This window comes from Erinaceus europaeus, chromosome 1 (assembly GCF_950295315.1).
Source record: "Erinaceus europaeus chromosome 1, mEriEur2.1, whole genome shotgun sequence".
In the NCBI taxonomy this organism is placed as follows: Eukaryota; Metazoa; Chordata; class Mammalia; order Eulipotyphla; family Erinaceidae; genus Erinaceus; species Erinaceus europaeus.
In genome coordinates, this window is record NC_080162.1 from 121,545,246 (window position 1) to 121,569,449 (window position 24,204).

The 24,204-nt window shown below is 40.1% G+C and overlaps 1 protein-coding gene and 1 pseudogene across 3 annotated transcripts in view; one reads left to right on the plus strand and one right to left on the minus strand.

Annotated features, from left to right (window-relative positions):
* LOC103111538 (small ribosomal subunit protein uS5-like) overlaps positions 1 to 20,289 on the minus strand; it is a 60,631-nt pseudogene extending 40,342 nt beyond the window's left edge. The window contains exons 1-2 of the transcript XR_009552610.1: positions 20,196 to 20,289; positions 19,901 to 20,024 (exon numbers count right to left, since the gene is read on the minus strand). The product of XR_009552610.1 is annotated as a small ribosomal subunit protein uS5-like (transcript). The remainder of the gene's footprint in view (positions 1 to 19,900; positions 20,025 to 20,195) is intronic.
* Positions 19,408 to 24,204, plus strand: part of HAS2 (hyaluronan synthase 2) — a 31,989-nt gene continuing 27,192 nt past the window's right edge. Inside the window, exon 1 of one of the 2 annotated variants that reach the window (XM_007520808.2) lies at positions 19,408 to 19,985. The gene's annotated coding sequence lies outside the window, so the exon portion shown is untranslated. Of the gene's footprint in view, positions 19,986 to 21,557; positions 21,687 to 24,204 lie in introns of those variants that run through there. The other variant, XM_060195645.1, reaches the window with a different exon arrangement.

The window sequence follows — 24,204 nt, forward strand, 5'->3', positions numbered from 1 at the left end:
GTCACTGGTCATCTCCATCAGGAACAACAAAATAGACCCTTTGTGGACCCCCCTCCGTAGGACCTTAGCCTCAGTGTGGATCAACAATGATAGAGAATGTTCCATCATTAGAAGGGAGGCTGGATAACATACTCTATCTGTCTACCACCTGAGGAAGATGGGTCCCGAAATTGGGGCAGTTTGGAATGTTCCTACTCATGACCACAGAATGTGAGCTCAGACCTATAGGGATGCAGAGATTACATAGGCTCTTAAGCTGAATATGAACCCCAGATCATATCAAATCAATGGGGTTTACAGTCAACAATATTTATATACCTTTCCCATATTTGGGAGCTACTCTCTTCCCTGATCCAGCCTTCTAGCCCTTTATCCAGCCATGACATCATCTTCCCAGACAATAACTTGGGTCTATCTATATATCAGAGGTCAGGCTCAAGAAAAAACTAGTTTAATCATGGGCCCTTTGGAGTATAACTAAAATAGACCTACTAACTATCTACAAAACAGAGACACCCCCCCACACACACACATACCCCAACTCTTTACATGAACTATTCCAGCCTTTAGGTTCATGATTAGTCAACAATTTGTTCTGTTTTATGGGTTAACTTTTTTTTCAATCACCAGGTTCCAGATCCTACCACAATGCCAACCGGACTTCCCTGGGCAGACAGCCCCACCAATGTGTCCCAGAGCATGCTTCCCCAGAGCCCTGCCCCACTAGGTAAAGAGAGAGACAGGCTGGGAGAATGGATCAACCTGCCAATGCCCACGTTCAGTGGGGAAGCAATTACAGAAGCCAGACCTTCCACCTTCTATACCCCATAATATCCCTGGGTTCAGGGTTAAAGAATAGGAAAGCTTTCAGGGGAGGTGATGGGATATGGAGTTCTGGTGTGGGAATTGTGTGGAGCTGTACCCTTCTTATCCTATGGTTTTGTCAGTGTTTTCTTTTTATAAATAACTAAAAAAAAGAAGTACTTACAAAATAAAATTTTAAAAAATCCACTGCTAAATAGAAAATGTGGCAAATACTTTTTAATCTCTAGTTGCTAAATTTGAGTAGAATGGCTCCATACAACAGACGCATGTACTATATTCACAAGCAAATGCTCCATTACTCTCCACCATATAGACTACTCTCCTTCAGGGCCACTTCTTACGAGAGTTTTCTTCTTATTATTAAATTATTATTTTTCTTTTTTCTATTTTTCCCTTTTGTTGCCCATCTTTTTTTTAACTGCTGTTGTTATTGTTATCATTGTTGTTGAATGAGACCGAATGAAGTGGAGAGAGGAGGGGAAGACAGAGAGAGAGAGAGAGAAAGACACCTGCAGACCTGCTTCACTGCTTGTGAAGTGACCCTCCTGCAGGTGGGGCTTGAAACAGGATCTTTATGCAGGTCCTTGAGCTTTGTGCCATGTTCACTTAACCCACTGCACTATCACCCAAACTCCCCATGGGAGATTTATACCCTCCAGCCCGCTGATGTCAGTTTAACCATATGACTTGTTCAGACCAGTCAATCACATGAAGTATAGTAAAAATGAAAGCATTGCTTTCAAAGATTACTTTGAATATATATGCATATACATATATGTAGTTGACTGACATATATTTTGTATATATCAGTTCTAACAACTACACTAGCCAATATCTTCATTACCCTATCAGAATAAACTATTTCTATCAGCTATATGTGACAACATCATATTTTCTCTTAAAAGTAAGACTCTCATGGGTAGTATGGTATATTAAATGAATAATTGTCTAGAATATTTGAAATTGTGACTATTAAGTGACTATTATATGGTCAATTTACATAAACAATGTGGATATTTGTATGTATAGGGGTGAATATATAACTCACAACTTATAAATAATAGAAAGCATGTTTATCTCTGTAAAGAACACTAGGGATCTTGTTTTTATATGACCCCTAAAAGGGAAGTGAATCTGGAAAATACCAGAGAAAGTCAGGCCCTGTTTTGCATATCTGAGAAAGAAGAGGAAAATGGATACTCAGAAGTAGTAATAGGTGTGTGTGTGTGTGTGTGTGTGTGTGTGTGAGAGAGAGAGAGAGAGAGAGACTTAGAAAGGAAGTGAAGGCAGGATTATAGAAAATAAATAGGCAAAAAATATGCACACAGATATAGATATAGTAAACCCATATCTGTGATCTTAGGAGAACTATTGAAGCTTTTTCTGGAGGAGGACAGGAATACAGAACTCTGGTGGTGAGAACAGTGTGAATATTATGCCCCTATTATCTTAAAATCTTGCAAATACCTATTACTTCTTCTTCTAGCGTTTGCCCTTCTTCCGTAGCCAGTCAACAGCGTCAGGTTGAGCCTGATGTAAAGTTTCGAGACCTCCTTTGAATCTGGAGAGGTGGCAGTCATTAACTATGTGGGTCATAGTCTGTCTGTAGCCACAGGGGCAGTTTGGGTCGTCTCTGGCTCCCCAGGGATGGAACATAGCGGCGCACCGGCCATGGCCAGTTGGATAGCAATTGAGGAGAGCCCAATCATAACGTGCTAGGTCAAAGCAGGGTTGACGCTTGCAGGGGTCTGTGATGAGGTGTTTGTTCTTTACCTCAGATGACTGCCAACTCTGTTTCCAAGAGTCTGGAACAGAGAAGTTCAGTGTAGGCGTAGGGAACCAGATTGGGTGACGAGACGTCAAGCGTTGGACAGGGTGGGTGAAGATATCCGCATATATTGGCAGGTCCGGTTGAGCGTAGACGTGGGAAATGAACTTAGATGATGCCGCATCCTGGCGAATATCTGACGGGGCGATGTTGCTAAGAACTGGCAGCCATGGAACCGGGGTGGAAAGGATGGTTCCAGAAATTATCCTCATGGAGGAATATAATTTGGAATCGACCAAGTGGACATGGGGGCTACGGAACCATACTGGGGCACAGTATTCTGCAGTGGAATAGCATAATGCCAGAGATGATGATCGTAGTGTGGAAGTGTTCGCGCCCCATGAGGAGCTGGCCAATCTTGCAATGATGTTATTCCTCGCGCCCACCTTTGCTGAAGTTTTTATGAGATGTTTGTGAAATGACAGGGTGCGATCGAGAGTAACGCCAAGACAGACTGGCTAGGCTTCATGCCGAATTCTCGCATCATCAAGCTGCACATTAAGCTCACGTGAGGCCGAGTCATGGTGTAGATGGAAAACAGATGATACCGTTTTTGCAGTGCTAGGGATTAGTCGCCACTTTTTACAGTAATCAGATAACTATTAAATAACTATTAAATAACTAATAAAAGAAAAGAGATTGGAGAAATCCTTGAATAGTCCAAGTAAAAGGAGAAACCAACACACAAAAACTGTTCTTAAATTTTCAGCAAACAAAAAATTTGAAAGTTAAAAGTAAAATTAGAGGCATTTTTTTTTTAAATCTAGTGAAGGAGTAGATGTATCTAATTGTTAGAATAACAGCACATGCCAGATCCTCACTATGAGGTGGGAATGTGTTCTGATTTGTTTATGATAGTACACTAAAAATGGACATTTGATAACAGGTTGAAAAGTCTAAGACCAAGACAGACTGAGAATTGGATGAGTTGACAATGGAAAGTGGTGATATTTTAGAATAGGAGAATGATAAATACTCAACTGCACAGTAGAACAAATTAGTCTTCACTACTCTGGGAGGAAAGAGGCTGGCAGTAGCACTCTTATGCTCAGTCATGAAGGATACAGTACATTGAGTTAGTATAAGCTTCTACCCTGGTGTTAATGGTGATTAATATAGGGAATTATGAAATGGATATTCAATACATATGTTCAAGACCCATTACTATGGGACACATCTAGGTGGAGGAAGTAAAGCGTAGGCCGAGGTTTAGAGGTAGAAGACAAGGACCCGAGGCAGGAGGCTGGCACCAGTAGCCTGCTGGCTGGCAGTATGGTCTATGTTCTTGTACAACTGTTTTAGCACTGAGCACTGAGGTATGAGAGAACTACAAATTCAAAGTTGGTTTTTTAAACTACATATGTCTCAAATAGGAAGAGTAATTTTATTAAACTATTGGCCATCTAGACAGGCATGCCTTTATTAGATTTGTACATACTTCTGCAAATATTAGCGGTGAGATTGTAAATACCCCTTCATAAAGTCTCATTATGATTCTGATAAGTGAATTCTTCTTTTTTTTTCCTCCAGGGTTATTGCTGGGCTCGGTGCCTGCACCATGAATCTACCGCTCCTGGAGGCCATTTTTCCCCCTTTTCGTTGCCCTAGTTGTTGCAGCCTCGTTGCCATTATTATTGCCATTGTTGACGTTGCTCTGTTGCTGGATAGGACAGAGAGAAATGGAGAGAGGAGGGGAAGGCAGAGAGAGGGGGAGAGAAAGATAGACACCTGCAGACCTGCTTCACCGTCTGTGAAGAGACTCCCCTGCAGGTGGGGAGCCGGTGGCTCCAACGAGATCCTTGCGCTGGTCCCTGCGCTTTGCACCACGTGCGCTTAACCCACTGCGCCACCGCCCGACCCCCATAAGTGAATTCTTGAACACAAGAACTTGACAACAGGAGAGATGGAGGAAAGAAGAACAAATTTATCATAGTTTCCAAGATATAAAAATTAAAAAATAAAATGTTGCTGTTATCTTTATTATATAGAGATAGTTAGAAATCTAGAGGGAAGGAGGAGATAGGAAGAGAGACAGAGAGATAACTGCAGCCCTGATTCCCTACTCACAAAGCTTTCCCCCTGTAGATGGGTATGGGGACTCAAACCTGTGTCCTTGCACACTGTAATATGTGCCCTCAAGCAGGTGCACCAATACCAGGCCCCAATATATAAATTATTTGAAGTCATTAAACAACAGCATTAATTCAGTTATTTGGAAAAGGGAAAAGGAGATGGTATAATGATTATGCAAAGGACTTTTATGCTTGAATCTTAAAAGTCCCAGGTTTAATCTCTGGCACTACTATAAACTAGAGCTGAATTCCGGTAAAAATAAATAAATAAATACATAAAGTCAGTTATTTAGAAGAGAGTTGGAAACTTTGTTTGACACGACATATCTTAGTTTGCTCAGAGATGTAAATTGAATAAAGACTTAAAAAAAGGTAGCAAATGCATCCCTTCTCTTTTCTCTAAAAAAAGAGAAGTGTAAAGATTTATTTTTAGTCAAAAATGTATTCTTAGATGATTCTACCAAAATTATATTGTCAGACACTCTAGCATAAAACTCCTTAATTCAATCTGGTCTGGATCATGTACTTCTCTGTGTGACCTGGGGTAGTTCACAGACTTTTCAGCTTTTTAGAGTATTTGGCTGGAAACATGTATAAAGTAAGAATATCCTTAAATCCAGGTGATCCTTCTTAGATTCCTTTTCTGTGTAAACATGCTACAGAAATCAGACTATTCAATTCAAAAAAAAATTTTTTAAATTTGGCTCTTAATTCTTCTTCATAAGCATGAAACTTTCTAGAACAAAGCGATAACATACACTTTCAGGCCTGAGGATCCAAGGTCCTAGATTCACCATAAGCAGTGCTCTGGTCTCTCTCTGTCTTTCTCTTACTAAAATAAAATATATAAAATATTAAAACAAAAAACATGGCACACCTGGAAGGATTTCTGCATTTCATGTGTTTTACTCAGATTTGAAATCTGATACCATATTGGAGATGCTATAACAACAGAAGAAGTTTTGGTACATAGGCATTTTTCCCTCTTTCTGTCTTTCACTATCTCTGACTCCTGCTGATTTAAAACAAACAAAAAACAGTGATCCTGAGCCACTGTTGAAATCAAATATGTTGAAAAATAAGATCAGAAAGGAAAACAAAAAGCAGAACTTGGACTGGAGGGTTCAAGTCCTGGAACATGATGGCTGAAGAGGACCTAATGGGGGTTAAATTATTATGTGAAAAACTGGGAAATGCTATGCATGTACAAACTATTGTGGTTTGCTTTCAACTATAAGCCATTAATCACTCAATAAAGAAATAAAAGGAAAAAATCACACACGCAGGAAGCCTCTGGCTACACACACACACACACACAGACACACACACAGGATGGTCTATAATTTATCAGTAGCTATATTGGGTGAATATCCATTTAGCAAATTCCCTCTGAACTACTACATGGCGACTGATGACACTCAGTGAGTACATTAAAAGAAAACAAAACAAAAAACTAAACAACAAAAACTGTAGGGGGATAAGAGGAAATGCAGGGGATTAAACCTAGGACCTCACTGATGTGAAACATGTGTTCTACCACCAAAGTATTTCTCCAATCTCTTAAAAGAATTTTCTGTAGGAATTAGGGTGGGGGGGACCCTTAGCTTTTAACTTTTCAAAACCTGACCAGTTTTTTTTTTTTTTAATTCTGAGTATAACCTAGAACATATAAAAACAGGACACTTACCACAAGAGAAGTTGAACATCTCCATTGCAACTGAGAAAGTCATTTTAAAGCATGTTTCTTTCAAATTAATGTTTTCAACAATGCTAATGTTAATTGTGATGAACACATGCAATATCTGTATTAGTGCTTTAGATGGATAATTTTATTTATTCCCTGCATGAACATTTATTTACTTACTTATTTACTTATTCTACCACTAGGATTATAACTGGAGCTCAGTACCTATAAGATTTCACTGTTCCTGGTCATAACTTTCTCTCCTTCTCTTCCTCCTCCTTCCCCTTCTCTCTCCCCTTCTTTTTGTCCTGATAGAGACAGAGAGATACAGAGGAAGAGAGAAGGAGAGATGGCTGTAGCACTAATCCATTGCTTGATGATTGTTCCCTTAAATGGGAACTCAGCATTGAAACCCAGGTCTTTGCACATAGTGATCTATGTTGTCTAGTAGGTGCGTGGCCACCATTCAGCTTCTCACCACATCAACTTCAAAATAGTGGTTTAGGGGCCAGGTGATAGATCACCCATTTGAGCCCATGTACAATGATTGGCTTCAAGCTTCTGGTCCCTACCTGCAGCTGGGAAGCTTCATAAGTGATGAAACAAGGCTGTAGGTGTCTCTTTCTCTCTTTATCACACCCTCCCATATTCAATTTCTCTCTTTCCCATTAAAAAAAAAAAAAAAGAAGAAACAAAGAAGGAGAAAACAATTGCTACAGTGGTGTTACTTGGGCAGTGACCCAGCCCCAGTGATAACCCTTGTGACAATAAAAAAAGTGTTATGATTTAATTCCTACTTTACATAGAAAGTAAATAATAAACAATATTGACTGGTGCCGTAACTGTTAGATATTCATATAGATAACAAAATCAATGTGCTTAATAAAACATAAATGCTTTGGAATTTACTATTTATTTTCCAATACAAAAGTACTATTATTCTTATTATCTAAATAGAATAAGGAGACATTTCAATTTGTAAATATATATCTAGGAAACCGAAGTTCCTCAAGGACATCCCCAAAGCACAAGTTTCTGAATTTCAGAATGCACAGAAATTATCTGCAGGTATTTTCTGATTAGGCATGTTACCAGAACTCACCTCTGTAGATGCTGACAAAAAAGTACTGAGTTTGAGGGCCAGGTGGTGGTGCACCTGGTTGAGTGCACATGTTACAATACACAAGGATCCAAGTTCAAGCCCCTGGTCCCCACCTGCAGGGAGAAAGCTTAGCAAGTGGTGAAGCAGTGCTGCAGGTGTCTCTTTGTCTCTCTCCCTCTCCATGACCTCTTTCCCTCACAATTCTGTCTGTCTCTATCCAATAAATAAATAAAGGTAAAAAAAAATAATAAAAAGCATTTTAAAAAAGCACTGAGTTTGGACACAGGTGATTGTGATGGAATCCATGCTAATTCTACACTTTTAGAATTATTTTCTTCATTTATTGATAGAGACAGCCAGAAATTGAGAGGAAACAGGGAGATAGAGAGGGAGACAGAGAGACAGACAGTGAGACACCTGCAGCCCTGTTCCACCACTTGCAAAGCTTCCTCCTACAGGTGAACCAGGGACTCAAACCTGGGTCCTTGTACGCCACCAGCTGTCCCCTACTGTTAGAAATATTTAAATGTCTTTTCACCACTGATTTTTGGAGCCACCTGTCTTTTCAAAGCAAGCAGGAAGGCTTCTTCCTAAATTGCTTAATTAGAAACCTGACAGACGAATCTGTTCTGAGCAAATAGCAGGTGCCCTCTGCAAGAGATGAGTCAGGAACTAAATCAAAATATTGATAGATGACAGGTTATAATATATCAATAGAATCACCACATATTAAGTTCTCAGATTTGTTTGACAAGTCTAGGTTGAATGCTAAAACTTTACACTACTAGGAAGAAAATGATAGAGGATAAGATATTTCTATAATTCAAGAAAACACAAATCCTTTGAACAGCATCACAATGACCAGTTTTCATTCTCAAGTTATTAGTTCATAACAGGATATGACTAATGCAATGCATGGAGCTGCACTTCATAATGGCATAGTTAGGACTGTTAATGGCACTAACAGGACGTGAGTCTGCTAATTGGGTCCTGAAGTTAACACCTTTCTTGGATAAAGGTAGGAAATCTCACTTTTCTAAATTGGTTCAGGCTTTTTCCTGCCAAGACTATCAGCTGTCTAATTCTGAAGACAGGCTTCTCACCCAGAATGTTGATTAGCATTTGAGTTTTCTTCATCTTAAAATCAGGTTCTAGTGACTGGGGAGAAGAAAACATAGTAGATTCTTGAAAAATTGTATATTCCTGATTTCCTATTCTCCTAGGATAGCATTCTCTAAAATGGTCATGATTCTCTTAATTTACAATTCTTCCTGCCCCAAATTGATGCATTGAAAAAAATAGAGTGAATCACTAGAGAAAACAGAATGTTTGCTTAGATTTTTCTCCCTTTGTCTTCATTTTAAAATTAAATGTCATTTTATTTTAATTAATCAGAAAAATTTAGAGTTTCATAGTTTTCAACCCTGTCTGTGATAGATTTTAGACAAAGTGTTCTGTGAATTCCATGAAATCATATGGAATTTTTCAGTATATATTCACTTTTGGAAACATTTTTATAAGATTTATTTATTGGATAGAGACAGAAATTGAGAGGGATGGAGAAGATAGCAAGGGAGAGACAAACAGAGAGACACTGTCATCACTATTTCACAACTTGTGGAGCTTTTTCCCTGCAGGTGGAACCAGGGATTTGAACTTTGATCCTAGCACACTGTAACCTGTGTACTCAACCAGGTGTGCACCAACACCCAGTCCCCTAATAAATATTTTTTTAAAGAATTAGATTAAATATCTCATAGGAAGTGAAATAATATAACAGATTGTTTAAAATAATGTGGTTACTCAGTCTATTTCCACAACCAAGATTATTAAAAATTGCTTGTGGACAAACACATGTCAACATCTTCTCCTCAGTCATTACAATGTAGACCACTGAAATGTAAAAGGATAGTTAGGTCACACACTGTAGTCTCAAGAAAAACATTATGCTTTTATTAATTTCTCTTGTAAATTTTATTTTGCTTTATTTATTTATTTATTTATTTATTTATTTATTTATTTATTATGTTGCACTGGGAAATAAGCCCAGGTTCAGGATATTGATGCTGAGTGACCATGCCCAGGTAACTCTTTCACTGTTTATTTAAAGAGAGAGGAAATACAACCCATCACTGCTCCACCATACAAAGGGACTCTCTTGGTGCTATCTGTGGTACTTCTATCTGGTGCTCAGGCTTGAACTCAGGGACTAAGGTTAGAACTTTGCCAGTTGAACTAGATACCTGTCCACACAAGAGACAGAGACAGAATCCAGAGCACTGGTTTACCATGTTATAAGGTGCAGGAATTGAACCCAGAGAGTCATGCATGCTAGCCAGATACTCCAGCATTGAGCTTGTACCCTGGATATAATTCTTATATTAAATAAAAAAAACAAAAAAAACCCAAAAAAAACCAAAAAACAAACAAACAGAAAATCCTCAATAACATAGAAGTAAAACTATTCAGTGATTTAAGATTAAGTTCCCAAATACAAACATTTCTTTACATTTTTTTTTTCTTTTCTTAGTAAATCATTTAGCTGTTTGTATTTAGGGATTTTATAGTCAAGCAAATAAAAACTCAAAATGCTTTTGATTATCTTTAGGATTTAGTCTATTCTATAAAATAGTCTAAAGTTAATTTCCTCATCCCTTGAAAGAGATGTGAAAGGATATTGTAGAATGTCTGATGATGTTTGGATTTTTGCTTTTTTTTCCCATATAGATTATTTTTAAAACAAAGCTTTAGATCCAGAAGTGTAACTCACCAGGCATATAAGCCAGGTTTCAGCCCTTGCTCCCATGGTATTGAGGAAGCTTCTGTATTGTGGTCTATCTCTCTCTGTCTCACTGTATTTACATCTATCTGAAAAAGTTTACCCAGGGAAGCAAAGCCCAGGAAACAAGAAAATATAGTTTTAGTAATTTTCATAGTTGAATTTGAAATGACCAAGGACTGAATTGGGGATATAGCATATTAGTAATGAAAAGACTTATATGCCTGAGGCTCAGATATCTCAGGTTTAATCCCTAGCAGCTCCAGTAGTTAGATCTGAATAGTAGTCTCGTAAAAATAAAATAAAATAAACAATAAGTAATAGCAATGAATAAATAATTGATAAATAACTACCTGATATAGAAAGATCTTCAAAAGCTATGATAAAAGTTATTTTTATCTGTATCAATTAATCAAAAGATATTTCAGTCTCTTAAAATATGCTCACTCTGGGGAGTCGGGCTGTAGTGCAGCGGGCTAAGCGCAGGTGGCGCAAAGCACAAAGACCGGCATAAGGATCCTGGTTTGACCTGCAGGGCAGTTGCTTCACAGGTGGTGAAGCAGGTCTGTAGGTGTCTATCTTTGTCCCTCCTCTCTGTCTTCCCCTCCCTCTCTCCATTTCTCTCTGTCTTATCCAACAATGACAACAACAATAATAACTACAACAATAAAACAACAAGGGCAACAAAAGGGAATAAATAAATAAAATAAATATAAAAAATTTAAAAAATATATATGCTCACTCTGGGGCCAGGTGGTGGCACACCTGGTTGAGTGCACATGTTACAATGCACAAGGACCTGGGTTTGAGCCCCTAGTCCCCACCTGCAGGGGGAAAGCTTAGTGAGTGGCGGAGCAGGGCTGCAGTTGTCTGTTTCTCTCCCTCTGTATCTCCCAATTCCTCTTGATTTCTGGCTGTCTATAGCAAATAAATAAAGATAATTTGAAAAAGAAGAAAGAAAAAGAAATGCTCTTTCTAATTTCCTAAGTGTTTGATAGAAGTTTCAGTATTTCCCTTTACTCACACCTTGAAATCTAATGATAAATATATCTATATCCCCTTAATTTTTTTGTCTGAACTAAATCCTAGAGTTGCAAGTGTTTAACCTTGAAAATAACACTAAAGTAAATGGCTTACTTACACTGGAAATCCTTTTGTATCATCCAAACTTAGAACTAGAAAAATCAATTCCAGTCCAATCTCTTTCCATCTTTGCACAACTCAGACTGTTATAGAAGTCTACTGTTCATGAACCTGAAGTCTGTGTTTGAACCCTCATTGTTAAACAATTTTGAGATCAGACAAGAAGTCACATTTCACATGTGTCTGTAAGCTTTGTAAGTCTTCCAATATCTGTTGCATTCTCTGAATCTGTGTCACACTAAGCCTTTTTGTTCCTACAGCCATAGAGATATGACAGGCACATCATATTGCTGTGTCTATTCTCACTAGTAGATACCATATATATATATATATATTCATTTTTGTATTATCTTTTATTTATTGGATAGAGACAGCCAGAAATCCAGAAGAAAGGGGAGATAGAGAGGGGGAGAGGCAGAGAGACACCTGCAGACTGGCTTCAACACTTGTAGGGCTTTCCTCCTACAGGGGGGACCAGGGACTCGAACCTAAGTATTTTCACATTGTAACTTGTGTGCCACCAGGTGTGCCACCACCAGGACCCAGTAGATAACTTCTTAAAAGGTTAGAGGTTGTGCCTACATGTCAGCTGTGTATTATATAAACCACTAATCCTTGCAATGAAATGGGGGAGAAAGCAACAGCTTTTGATTTTCTTAAAGTGAAACATCTGTAATTGTACAGTCTCACTTTTGGTATGCATAAATTAAACCCCAACTCCACAAAATGGTGGTCTGTTGGCCCTTGGGTGCTCCAAGACCCTTTCAGCGGATCAATGTTAATTTTATAATAGTATGAAAAATTATTCATATTTTTCACTTTACTCATTTATACCAAATGATGAGAACCTAGTGGTAGATATAACTGCTATTGCTTTATCATGAAACAAAGCAGTGATAGTAAACTTTACTGTCAAATCTATGTGTTATTTACTTCCTGTAATCATAGAAAAATAGAATCCCATATCATTTCCAAAGGCCCTTGAGAAAACAGTAAAAATGATCAGTTTCATTGAATTTCAGCCTTTGAATATGTTTCCTTCCTTTTCCTTTTTCCTTGCTTGGGCCTCATTCATGTACAATTTCAATACTCTGTTTACTCATTCTTTTACATTTCAGATACAGAGAGATACCACAGCACTGAAACTTTCGCAAGTACTATAGTACCCCCATGCGGTTAGTGCTGGTACTTGAACTTGTTCAGTAGACATGGAAAGATATCTTACCAGTTGAGCTATCTTCTAACTCCCCAAATAAGTCTTTCTTAAATATTCTGTGTAAAGACATGGGAAGTATACAGCTTTAGTTGTCAGGTAGAAACATTTTCGAGCTAATCACATTTATCACAGGATATATATATATATATTTTTTTTACTTGTATAGTCAACTTACAAACTATAATTATTCAGACTTAGGTCTTTGGAAGACAATAGTTTTTGAAAAATGAGTAAAGTGTGATTGATTTTACACACAGTAAAAAACAAAACAAAAGAAAAACAAAGAATGGCTATAGTAAATGACAGGATAATAACTGAACTTTTGAGTGCTAAGGAGAATTTAGGACCTCTCTTATCACCATTCCTATGACAATTGTCTAGGATTTGAAAATAGATTAGATGAGATTGGTGGTTATTTAAGTGTATTTTCAAAAGAAAACTTGTGTGTGTGTGTGTGTGAGAGAGAGAGAGAGAGAGAGAGAGAGAGAAAGAGAAATAATGGAAAACACCACTGATAATGTGATGTTGGCCATGGATACACAGAGAAACACTTTTGTAAGGCAAAAATACACTCTTATCATTGAGCCACTTCCCTTATCCAAAATCAGGTATTTCAGTAGTTCTGATTTTTTACACTGAGTAATAAAATATAATTAGGATCTGGGTGGTGGTGTACCTGGAAGACAGCACATATTACAATGTACAAGGACCTGGGTTCAAACCTCCAGTACCCTCTTGAAGGGGAAAAGCTCCAAGAGTAGTGAAGCTGGTTTGCAGATGTCTCTTCTTCTTTTAAAAAATTATTTATAAATTGGGAAATACTGACAAGACTATAGGATAAGAGGGAAACATTTCTACACAGTGCTCACCCCTAGAGCTCCATATCCAATCCCCTCCCTTGATAGCTTCCCTATTCTTTATCCCTCTGGGAGTATGAACCAGGGTCGTTGTGGGGTACAGAAGGTGGAAGGTCTGGTTTCTGTAATTGCTTCCTCACTAAACATGGACATTGGCAGGTCTATCCATACTCCCAGCCTGTCTCTCTCTTTCCCTAGTGGGACAGGGATCTGGGGAGGTGGGACTCCAAGACACATGGTAGGGTGGTCTGCCCAAGGAAATCAGGTTAGCATCATGGTAGCATCTGGAACCTGGTGGCTGAGAAAGAGTTAAGATGTAAAGCAGAACAAACTATTTCCACCTTCCCTTTTGATTTCTGACTATCTCTACCCAATAAACAAATAAAGATAATGAAAAATAATAAAGTACATTAAATTGTGGGAAATATCCATTTCAGTAAACCAATGTTTTCCAAATGATCAGTACATGTTATAGATTCATGAATGGCAAAGTATAAGATAGGAAAACAGATATTTTACCACAAAATTTTAAACTTTTTTGTCACTGATGCTCTGGACCAGTTTTTTTCAGACTGAAAGAGAAGTGGAGGGAGAGGGGGAAAGACACCACAGCACTGACATTTTCCTCAGTGCCTTGAGGACCAGGCTCAGACCTGAACTGTGCACAGCAAAGCAGCAGAGCTTCTGAATAAGCTATCTTGGTGGCCCAGAGGAACATACTTTAATGTCAGCATACATGTAGGTTATTCATATTGTTTTAGAATCAGAACTGCAATGTATAAAATTCCTGTGTCCCCATTTTAATGTGAAAGAACATAAAAATACTAATAAACTCCAGTTTCCAATTACATATCATACACACACACACACACACACACACATATCAATTAAAATCACAATTGAGGGCTCTGAAGACAATTCACTTGGTTACACAAGGTCAGGCTGGAGTAGTGGCTCTGCATGTGACTCTGAAACAGACAATTTACTTGGCCAGGCCTTCACCCCACCTTAATGCATGAAGCCCATGTTAGAGCCCTGGTACCACATGACTGCAACAGAGCAATTAGAGAAGTCTTATTGATGGTGGAGTTCTGCTGTGGTGTTTCTCCCTTTCTCTTCTTGTCTTTCCCTTTCCTCTCTTCCTGTCTGTCTGCCTCTATATCTCTATCTGGAAAGAAACTAGTGTGTGTGTGTGTGTGTGTGTGTGTGTGTGTGTGTGTGTGTGTGTGTGTGTGTGTGTGTGTGTGTGTGTGTATAGCAGGGGTGAGGGGTGGGGGTGGGGATCATTCCAGGAAAGGGATAATAGTGCAAGTGAGGCCCCCTACATTGCAAAACAAACAAACAAATTGAATGCCACAATGGATACTGAAAAATATTGGTTAGCTAAAGTATGTGTAGGATACAGATTAGTAAGAAGAATTTGCCAGACAAGGTTAAAGGGAGAAAAGCAATTTTATTAAGAGTTTTGCCAGGTAAGGCATGGAGTAAACACCTCAAGGAGTGAACCCGGACCACGTGGAGTGAGTTAGGGTGCAGCAGTTAAGGGACAGAAACTCAGTTACATACTTTCATTGGGATCTTTTAAGTACGGAGAAAGACTTAAAGGGATAAGGAGAAAATACTTTATTTGCCACCTCTCTTTCCAGGAAAAGACACAATGATGTGTTCCCATCACAGGGGTTCAGGTAGACTCCTTGTAACTCCTCCCACCACACCCTTGTAACTTGTCCCTTGTAACTCCTCCCACCACACACGCCCATTGTCTGACTGGCCCGCTCACACAAAGGATTATGGGAAATGCAGTTTTTAACTTGCAATTCTCAGGTAAGATTGCCATAGACAGGCAAAAAGCAGTTCCATCATTCATTTTGTATCACAGCAGATAAGAGTAGTAAGTAACTGTCTTCTTTAAAGTCAGATATTAGGCATTCACAAATGGAAAAAATTTGTACTTTTTTGTTTCATGGAAGTACACTATTAAAATGGCATAGAAGGGAGTTGGAAGGTAGTGCAGGGGGAAGGGTTAAGCGCACATGGGGCAAAGCTCAAGGACCTTCATAAGGATCCCTGTTCAACTGCGGGGGTGAGGGATGGGTTGCTTCACAAGAGGTGAAGCAGGTCTGCAGGTGGTGTCTCTCTTTCTCCCTCTCTCTCTCCCCTTCTCTCTCGAGTTCTCTCTGTCCAACAACAACATCAATGGCAACAATAACAAGGACAACAAAATGGGGAACAAATGGCCTCCAGGAGCAGTGGAATCATAGTGCAGGCACCGAGCCCCAGCAATAACCCAGGAGGCAATAAATAAATAAATAGATAAATAATAAATCTGTATAAAATAATTTTAAATAAAAATATTTTTAAATAAAAATAAAATTTTAATAAATTTTTAAAATAATTTTTAAAATAAACAAATCTTTTTTTCCTTTTTGAATTTTTAAAAAATCTTTATTTATTTGATAGAGGCAGCCAGAAATTGAGAGGAAGGGGGAGACAGAGAGAGAAGGAGATAGACACCTGCAGCCCTGCTTCACCACTTGTGAAGCTTTCCTCCTGCAGGCAGGGACTGGAGGCTCCAAACTGGGTCCTTGCCCACTTTAACATGTGCGCTCAACCAGGCATGCCACCACCAGGCCCCTGGTTTACTATTATTTTAAATGTCTTACAAGTTTGTAAACTTTCAGTCAAGTTTATTTCCATTTTAAAAATTGAAATACATGAACAATTTTTGAAGTCTTTAATAAGCATGTAAAGACACTTCTTACAAAAAAAAAAAGCAATAAATACTTATTGGGAAAATCTGAAGGTTTTGAAATAGGGCAGAAATATCCACTATGCAACACCTCTAGAACTGCCAGATTCAGCACTTCGAGCTTTTCTAGAAAGGGAAAAAGATTTATCTTGAAATGTTGTACAATATAGAGAATGGGTGTATGTCTTTCTACAAAATATTGTTCTCTTCTACCTGTCTCTGTTACTTTGCTTTTTGTTAAATTGTTTGCTTTTAACCCTAGTGGGAGGTGAGACTGGAGGTCTGGGGACCTCCAGCATAAGGGACTTGTGTTGTTTTCTCTGGCCTTCCTTCTATTAAGGATGATGGACATACCTAAAGCCTGGGGAATAAGTTACAGCCCCAGTTCCTTGCCAACATTTTAGGTTTCCAACTAAATCTTTGCTCTGAATACTTCCTCTCTCTGAAATAAGAACACTTACTTTGTGTTGTAGAAGTGTGGCAATCAAAAATAAATGTTTTACGTCTGAAGTTCTTTGCTATGTTGTCTCATACAGTTCAGAAAGTAACAGGGATAAAGTACAGGGCATGTCTTAGAATGTGCAAACCTGACACATTCATATTCTGAGTCAAGGAATGCACTTTTAAAATTGAAAGCTAAGATTTAAATTGATTATCTAGTGTTATGTAATTGGTGTCATAACGATATTAAAACTGGATCTCAGTTCTAACTGGTTGCTTCATGACTAGATGACTGGTAGTATTAACTCAGGTCTAGACTCAGCTAATTTGGATTAAAAAATGTAGGTTTTAGGGTACATCGATGGACACAATGAGTAATTCAATCTTTGCAAGTCAATGAGAAGACAGCCAAAAGATCAAGCAAGTTAACTAAGTGAGCATAGGCTTATGAAGAATAACTGGAGGAACTAAAGTCAGGAAAAGGGTACTAATACTTTTTGAATATTCATAAAAGTTATGTTATAAATTACTGTTCTCCCTAAGCACTTAATTTAGGTGCTACATTAATCTCATAACATAACAGAATGCATCTTATCACAACAGTGATTCTGTCTGTCTTTTTGTCTGCCATTTAGTAACTGATAAGCTAAGGTCTAAAATGATGAACTGCACTTCCAGGATCACGCAAATAGTACACACCAAAAGTGAGATTTGAATCTAAGGTATCACTCTGAGTCCCCTTCTTAAGAGGATCCAATGGATACATGAGTCACTAAAATGACATAAACTGTGTGAGCCTGTGCTAAATTCTCTTGCTGGAGGACTTGGGGTTGGGGTGAGGATGACTGATAGAAAAATCTCCAAGAGTAACCCCTTTTTACATTCACTTGTAGTCAGGAAGTATTCAATTTAATTTATGGACCATGAATTACAAGTAAAGGAAACAAAGAAACAACTGTCTTTTTTTTTTTTTTTTTTAATAAGGAAACCGAGTTATATTGTTTTAACTATTAGCGTGAAAATAATGAAGAATGCTACATCACAGAAACATTCCTATAGTTTAGAGCTAAGCTTAAGTGTTCTGGCAGTCTCATACAACTTTCACTTCACATCTAAATCAACAGAATCTGTTTTGCATGGAAGAGGGCATACACTAGACAATACATACATTTGAAATTAAAATGAAGCGTTTAAAAACTTTCAGAAAATGAAAAATCGAGAAGCAGAAGTCTGATTAAGTGTGAGGAAATGGTACTCTGTATTTGAAGCCAGTTGCTCAAGACTTGAACCATCTAAAAAACTGGGTTCAAACAAAGGCTGAAGCCTGGAAGCCTGGGGGAGGGGAAGTCCTAGTGGAGGGTCTCCCAGCATGCTGTGAAGCCACCAGGCTCCCTGAAGACTTCCAGGAGGGCAGCCACCATGTGTGGGGGTGGGAAAGGGGCGGGGTTCTCGGAAATGGCTCATAGTTTGCAGGTTGGCCCCTGAGGACAGGGTTAGCAAACTACCTGATATTGCAATAAAATTCTTGACCTATAGTCACATCCCTCCCTGTCACAGGCTGCCTGACCTGCTGAAAGTGTCTCTCCCGGTTTATTCAACTTCTGGGATTCATTTATTATTGCTCAAACTCTATAAGGAGCAGGCATCCGCTTTTTAATGCCTAATCAAATTTGAAACCACACACCTCAGAGAACCCTTGGAAAAGAAGGGGGTAAAATAAACAGCAAAGAAATATCTTTTATGTTATGTTTCCTTTTGGGTAGTTTCTAACACTCATGTTAAAGTGTAAACTCATTCTCATTTTTTCCTAAACAGTGCCATCTTCTGTCCATTTTACACCATCAGGAGCCGTGCAGGCTTGGACCACAGAAATAATGGCTGGGGATGGGGTGGGCAGGAAAAACCGAGGAAATAATAATAATAATAATAATAACAACTTCCCATTTGGGGGAAATGAAAAAAAGGTCATCTCAGAGAGGGGGATTAAACAACCGTTTTCATTCGTGATATTGCAAGAAGCTTGCATTCACTTCCGTCATGGCTAAATTCTTAAAGGGCACTCTTCCAGTCTTTCAGGGAAAAAATTTTTTTTATCATATCTCACTTAAAATACGCTGTTAGTGGTCTCATACTGGAGGACTAGCTTAAGAAAAAAAGTGATTATTCAGCTTATTTTCGCCCACCCACAGGAAGAACGGGTTAACAAGTGGTAAACCAGGTGTGTATACTCTCTCTCTCTCTCTCTCTCTCTCTCTCTCTCTCTCTCTCTCTCTCTCTCTCCTGCCTTTCCAGCCAACTCTCCTCTGGGCGGTTACTTAGCCTCAGGGCACCATTTGGGCTTAAAACAAGTTACTTAAATATCAGTACTACTGGGCATTTCTCTTGAACTGGGAATCCTGTAACTCAAGACAGCAGCTGGAGATGCTCCTGCCTCCATCGCAGAGGGGAAAAGGGGCACCGTGCGGTGGTTAGCATGTGTGCACTGCATTTAGCTGCACAAGTTAATTGAGTTCATTGGAGTTTAGAATCGGCCTCTAGCTCAGAAAGGGTTTTGAATGGCCAATTTCTCTCTCTTTCCCTCACCCCCTCCCGCCTTCCGCCCTCCCGCCAGCCTAAGCTCCCAGTTCCCTCCCCTCTGGGTTCCCCAGTGCGCACCTCCCTTCTCCACTCCCCTACCCCCCTCCCTCCTCCGCCCTATTAAAAACACCCACCAGCTCACTAGTTAAGACCCCTTAAGTTGGAGGAGGCAGAAAGGCAACAGCAGCGAAAAAGGAGAAGTCAAGACGTCTGGAAAGAATTACCCAGTTCTGGCTTCTAGCAGCCCATTGAACTAGGGACTTGAACCAGTCCCAGGCAATTTTTTTCTCCCGATTCTGCGCTTCCTGGGTTCTGCTGAGTCTTCCCTGGGCTTTTTGGGATACTGAAAAGAGGAGAATTTCAGCTACCAGGGGAAGGGGACTGGAGCAAAAGTATCTGTACAATAGCAATAATAAAGATAACTTATTTTTAAAGCACAGAAAATATTTTCTTTTAAGAATTATAAGTCTGAAGTGGAACGGGAATAGTCAAAGAATAGTCGTGAAATTTACTTTTGAACTAGGTGAGAACCAAACATTTGAGCCTCCCCCATCCTTTTTAAATGTTATTTTTATTATTTTTATTTTTTTTGGCCGGTCGTCTCAAATTCATCTGATCTCTGATTACCTCAATTTTGGAAATTGCCTGCCACCGACCCTCCGGGACCACACAGACAGGCTGAAGACAATTTTATGACCAAGAACTGAACAAGGTACGTGACACTGGCGCGATATGGTGAATGGTGAGGGTCCTTGAATAGAACTGGGAGAGGGGAAAAATTAGCCACATAGGTGTTAAAAAAAAAGTCAGCTTCAACAGAAAAGTGTTAGCTCCAAAAATTTCTAACAATGCAAGTCAGGAAATAGTTCAGAACACTGTCAGGCTTAACAACACATGCACTTTCTTTTCCCCACCCCCCCACTTCCCCTGGCGCTCGCCAGAAATCCGTTGCTTTTCCGAGAACACAGGTAAACTCTGCCTGGGAGAGAGAGCACGTCCGGGATGTACTTTTCCATTCCGCGTCTCCTGGAGCCACAGAGGGGCTCCCAAGTTAGGAAACAAGCCGTTGCACTGTGTAAGGGAAATGTTTTCCTCACGCCCTCCTCCCTCGCTGCTTACCTTCTCATCCCTTCTTCATTCACCTTCTATACCCCGAGCCTCTCGTATGGGGAGGAAACCGCTGCAACCCGCCAGAACATTTTATTTCTAAATGGGAAGCACTCTTCTTCCTTGAAAAGTAAAGGGTTAAAACGACCTAGACTCCAGATCCCGGAGAAAAAAAGGTTGGCAGTAACCTCCCCAAAGCTACCGGCAACTAACTCATGGCCACTCCTCCTTCTTTCACGGGCCTCCCCTCCTTTGAGCGCCCTGCACCCCATTTAAAGTGTAAGGCTGGGGCGGTCAAGGCTCAGCGAGGCTCTGGAAGCCAGGCTCGGCCCCAGGTCCCAGATGCAGCCAGCTGCACTCTCAGACACGAGCGAGAGGAGGCCGAGCATCCCGGGAGTTGGGCGCGCACGGGGACCAAGCGCGGGCAGCTACTGCGCGGGGGAACCAGCTCCGACGTGGCACCGAGCACGCGGGCTGCAGCTGCAGCACTGGGACTCTGTCGGCTGGGGGTGTCTGCCTGCAACATCCCGAGCCGTCGGTTCCTGGGGGTGCGGTTGTGACCCCTCCCCACCACCAGAGCCCTAGTGAAGGTGGGAGGCCAGCCAGACATTGGAGAGGGTGGATAATCAACACCTTGGGCGGAATTCGTCACGCCGGTTCCCGCCCAGCGTGAGCGAAGTCTCTGAAATGGGTCCCAGGGAACAGGAGGGCGGGTCTGAAAGGAGGGTCTGTGTGAGGGCGAGAGCAGGCAGGAGGGGGAGGCTTTTCCCCTCCCAGCCAAGGAAACACAGGCGAGGGGAAACGGTGCTGAAAGGATAATTAGGGCTGAAAAGAGGAGCTGGGAGAGAGAGGCGGTGCCTGCTGAGGAGGGTTTACAAGACCCAGATCCTATTACATAGCCTTAGGTGCCAGTTTTCCCCCTGCGCTGTCTTTCCAGCCCCTAGTGCTGCGCTGGGGGCTTGCACTTTTCCAGCGCGGGCTCCTTCGGAGTCTGCCAGCCGCTCACAGCTGCGTTCTCTGAAGGTGAGCACTGGAACCCGGGGCCCCTCCCAGCCCACTTCCCCACCCTTGGGGACCGTTGCTGGCGGCGGTCTCTACAACATCTGCCTAGATAAAGCCGCACTTCTCCAACCCACGTGGCTGGCCTGGGCTTGCCTTGACGTCACGCCCACGGAGGAGGTGTGACCCAAAAGATTGGGAAGTCCTGATTGGCCATGAAGGGCTTCCCCAACTGGAAATCTGAGTAGCTTGCTGAAGAAGTGAGACAATTGATGAGAGCTAGAACAGCTTCACCATCTATTTCAAAGTCCCTCCCCCCAAGACCTTTGGGGAAGTTAAACAGGTTTATGAAGTTTTTAAAAAAACATCATTTAAACAATTGTAGAGGTCAACGTATACTCAAACATCGCTAATAATGGGCTTAAAAGTAAATGTGCAATTATATAGAATTGGCCAGAACAATATTTTGTGCCTACTCAACTATTTGTAGACAACAATTTGACATATTTGAGATGAAATTAACTGTTAAATTCTAGCCCTTTTCTTCCAATTCTGTTATAAGCCAGTTGACTCATTCATTATATTAGTCCACTTCATTTTTCTAGGTTTTAAATGAGATTACTTGTGCAGTTTATAAACTATGGTTTTTAAATATCCATCATAGTCTATGAAATGTTTGTCTAGTTATTTTGACCATTTTTATACATTTTCAATAAAACTTGAATTCTCTATTTTAGTATGTGCATTATTTAGTGTAAGTATTTGCAATTTGTGAAGAAGCCAGAATCTTAGGAATACATTTCTGGATTATAGCACTGTAATAATCACTATTATTATCTTTTTCTTAACTGAGTACTACTTGAATTGAGTGAATAGAAAAATTTACCATTCATGTCTGTGTCATAGATGTGCTGACAAATGATTATTTTCTGAGTTGCTAGTGTTGTACCTAGAGTTTTCACATTATACTTTGAAAAGCTATACACTTTATAAAAACCCACGTTTACATATCAGTAACTAGTGGGAATTTTGGATATTACTCTTCACCAAGCAAAAGTTAACTGCTTTTCTAGAGAATAGGAATTGTGGGAGAAATGAGTCAGAAACTGTTACTGTTACTAGAAAGAAAGCAGTTTGAAACTAACCGTTTTTGTTAGTTCTATAGAATAAAGCTCCACAACATGGAATTTCTTTCTTTTTTTTTTTTTCATCTTTTTAAAAAATATTTATTTATTCCTTTTTGTTGCCCTTGTTGTTTCATTGTTGTAGTTATTGATGTCATCGTTGGATAAGACAGAGAGAAATGGAGAGAGGAGAAGGAAACAGAGAGGGGGAGAGAAAGAGAGACACCTGCAGACCTGCTTCACTGCCTGTGAAGGGACTCCCCTGCAGGGGTTCGAACCGGGATCCGTATGCGGGTCCTTGTGCTTTGCACCATCTGCGCTTAACCCATGTCTCTCCAGACAACATGCAATTTCATGTGCTTTTTTTTTTTGATTAATTACTTTTTATTATTTTATTATTTATTTATTTTAAATTTTTTTATTTAAGAAAGGATTAATGAACAAAAACATAAGGTAGGAGGGGTACAACTCCACACAATTCCCACCACCCAATCTCCATAACCCACCTCCTCCCATGATAGCTTTCCCATTCTCCATCCCTCTGGGAGCATGGACCCAGGGTCATTGAGGGTTGCAGAAGGTAGAAGGTCTGGCTTCTGTAATTGCTTCCCCACTGAACATGGGCGTTGACTGGTCGGTCCATACTCCCAGTCTGCCTCTCTTTCCCTAGTAAGGTGTGTCTCTGGGGAAGCTGAGCTCCAGGACACATTGGTGGGGTCTTCAATCCAGGGAAGCCTGGCCAGCAACCTGATGGCATCTGGAACCTGGTGACTGAAAAGAGAGTTAACATACGAAGCCAAACAATTTGTTGAGCAGTCATGGATCCCAAGCTTGGAATAGTGGAGAGGAAGTGTTAGGGAGGTACTCACTGCAAACTCTAGTGTACTTCTGCTTTCAGGTATATATTTTACAGTAGTTTATGGGTACGTGTGAACATAAGCTCTCTCTCACAGAAACTGGTGTATATCTAGGTTATGGGACTTTGTTAGAAAGTGAACTACCTGAGGTGAAATTAGAGTGTACTATAAAAGGAAAGGTCTCACCTGAGTAATGAAGCTGAAGGGTTGTCATTCCACACGTGAAGTCTCTGGACACAGTCTGAAGTGAAGCATGTTGAGGTGGCAATCGTTGCGTTGGTTAGGTTGTGATCGGCGGATGCAATGTTATTTGGTTTGCATTGGGACATGCATACGGGAAAGTGGGCCCTATCCAAGGGTTCCAGGACTGGGGGAAGTAGGGGCTCTATAGTGGAGATGTGAGGTTCCTGCTGTCTTAGGGTTCCAAAAGACAATGGATAGTTAATGTTATCATCACATTATTTGGTAATTGGGTTAACTTTGAAAAGTCCTTTTGTTATGGTTTGTACAGTATCCAGTATCTTGTATATAGCTGTACTATTGGATGCTTCTAATCTACTTGGTCTAGGCTTTTGAGAGAGTCCGCATATCAAATACACAGCCTATATATTAAAAAGATTCAGTTTGTGTTTTGAGAAACTTTGAGACATACAATTGATTTTCCCCCTCTCATATTAATTAACTACTGATTTATATGTCTACATTTTGCTAGGAGTGTACATAAACACCATTCCCACCACCAAAGGACTGTGACCCATCCCTCCCGCCCACTCCCACCCCCCACTGGCCCAGGAAGCTGCATGTCTACCCTTCACCACTGGGTTTTTACTTTGGTGCCCTACTT